The following is a 2,737-nucleotide window of genomic DNA, read 5'->3' on the forward strand; positions in this document are numbered from 1 at the left end:
GCGTCCGGAGCCTGTGCTCCGCAACGGGAGAGGCCACAACAGTGAGAGGCCCACGTACCGCAAAAAAAAAAAAAAAAAAAGAAAGAAAAAAGAAAAATCAATCTTGTGGATACTCCCAGGGCCTATTGTCTAATGTAAGAAGTTCCTCACTTTGGAGAAATAGAATCTTCTTACATTAGGTCCATCTTCAGAGTTTAAAAATATTTTCACACCTGCTACTATCACCCTTTTGAGGAGAATTAGGAAGACTAACCCCCATTGCAGACAAGGAAACTGAGATTCAAAAAAGTTTAATTTTCTTGATATATGATTGGCCAAAGAAGCACATGAAGAGATGTATAACATCATTAGTCACATAGAAGTGCAAATGATAACCACAGTGAGATACCACTATATCCCCTGTAATGGCTAAAATGGAAACGACCTACCACAACAAGTGTTGACAAGGATGTTGGGCAACTACAACCTTATATATTAATGTTGGAGTGTGAAAGGGTACAGTCACTTTAGAGAAATCTCGCAGGGTTTTTTTTAAATTTTTTAAAAATAAAGTTAAACATACTCTTAAAATGTGACTCAGGAATTCTACTCCTATTTACCTAAGAGAAGTGAAAACACATGTCCACACAAAGTCATATACACATACTCATCACAGCTTTATTCATTATAGCCCCAAAGTAGGGAAAAAAAGCCCATCAACAGGTGAAAAATTTTGAGGCCTATCCATACAGTGAAATCCTACTCAGCGCTAAAAGGCAACAACTTGATAGATGCAAAAATGTGGATGAATCTCAAAAACATGCTGAGAGGAAGAAGCCTTTAGGGACTAAAGAGAACATATTGTATGACTCCTTTTATATGAAATGCTAGAACAGGTCAAACTAATTTGCAGTGAGAGAAAGCAGATCAGCTATTTCTGGGGTGATAGGAGAAGGAACTCTTTGGGGTGATAGAAATGCTCTTTCTTGACGGGGGTGGTTTTTGCATGGATGTGTATACATTTGTCAAAACTCATTGAGCTAACATTTTACTTTTATTTTTTTTATTTTATTTTTTTTGCGGTACGCGGGCCTCTCGCTGTTGTGGCCTCTCCCATTGTGGAGCACAGGCTCCGGACGCGCAGGCTCAGCGGCCATGGCTCACGGGCCCAGCCGCTCTGCGGCACGTGGGATCTTCCCGGACCGGGGCACGAACCCGTGTCCCCTGCATCGGCCCGTGGACTCTCAACTACTGCACCACCAGGGAAGCCCTGAACATTTTAAATGAGTGCATTTTTTGTTTGTAAGTTCTATCACAATAAAATTGGTTTTAAGAAAGAAAAGAGGGGACTTCCGTGGTGGCACAGTGGTTAAGAATCTGCCTGCCAGTGCAGGGGACATGGTTCGAGCCCTGGTCCAGGAAGATCCCACATGCTGTGGAGCAACTAAGCCCGTGAGCCACAACTACTGAGCCTATGTGCCTAGAGTCCGTGCTCCGCAACAAGAGGAGCCACCGCAATGAGAGGCCCGCGCACCTCAACGAAGGGTAGCCGCTGCTCCCAGCAACTAGAGAAAACCTGCGTGCAGCAACGAAGACCCAACGCAGCCAAAAATAAATAAATAAATAAATTTATAAAAAGAAAAAGAAAGAAAGGAATGTCACCAGCTTGCAGTCACCCAGCTAGTGAGTGGAAGAGTTAGGACGAACCTCCTACCAGGGTTGCTCCGCACGCACACATACATGCATGCAAGCTCAAGTTCTCATTCACATCCCATCACCTGGGAGCTTTAAGAAGTCCTGAAGCCTGGGCCCCACCCCCACCCCCAGAGATTCTGATTTAATTAGTCTGGGCTTGGGTCTAGGCAGTAAGAGTGACTTGAAAGCTCCCCAGGTGATTTAAAGGTACAGTCAGGGCTGAGAACCCCCAATCTACAAAAAGGCATAAAGGAGAGAGTGTGCATCACGTAAACTCCCATTGCCTGGAGCTGCCTACTTTTGATTTTCAGTGAAGTAAGCCAGAGGAGTCATTGGTGTGGGCTGCAGGGACCAGGTCAAGGAGTGAGAACTCTGGTGTTTATACCTGTCAAGGAGCATCATCTGGAGTCCTCCAGGTGTCCTGTACCAGAGGAGACGCTCACCCCGTCCTGCCTCAGGAACCAGGTTTTTTAGATGTGTGTGGTGCTGCTTGTCCCTACCTCCTAGGATCACAAAGATGCTGAAAAAGCAAACATCCAGGCAGCCTTTAAAGTATGTAAGACGAGACTCCAGGAGAACTGAAATGGAGGTTGTGAAAGTGGTGGTGGGTGGAGAGGTGTGGGAAATTCCACCATGACTCCAGGGAACCGGTGCATCTTCCTCAGCCCACCCAGCCCCCAGCAAAGAATGCTTAGCCAAACCTGGAACTTCTGAGCAGAGAAACTTCGTTGACTTGACTAAAAGCAGAGGTAAGGGCTTGGAAACACAGTTATCTAGTAACCTGAAGAGAAGGACAAACATCAGAGGGAAAAGTAGGGGGAGGATTTGAGATAGATTCCAGGAATGGAAGAATGCAAGAAGCCCCTTGTGCCCCTGAATTTCTCACACTGCCTGGAGTTAGCCAACTGTTCCGTAAGTTTTGTTCCCTCACCCTTTTTTCACTGAGCACGGTGGTCCGGGCTCATTGGAGTAGAGTGCCAGATCTAGAGCCTCAGCCTTCATCTTGTTGGAGCCACACACACACACACACACACACACACACACACACACACACACACACACA

Source organism: Physeter macrocephalus, chromosome 12 (assembly GCF_002837175.3).
Source record: "Physeter macrocephalus isolate SW-GA chromosome 12, ASM283717v5, whole genome shotgun sequence".
Classification (NCBI taxonomy): domain Eukaryota; kingdom Metazoa; phylum Chordata; class Mammalia; order Artiodactyla; family Physeteridae; genus Physeter; species Physeter macrocephalus.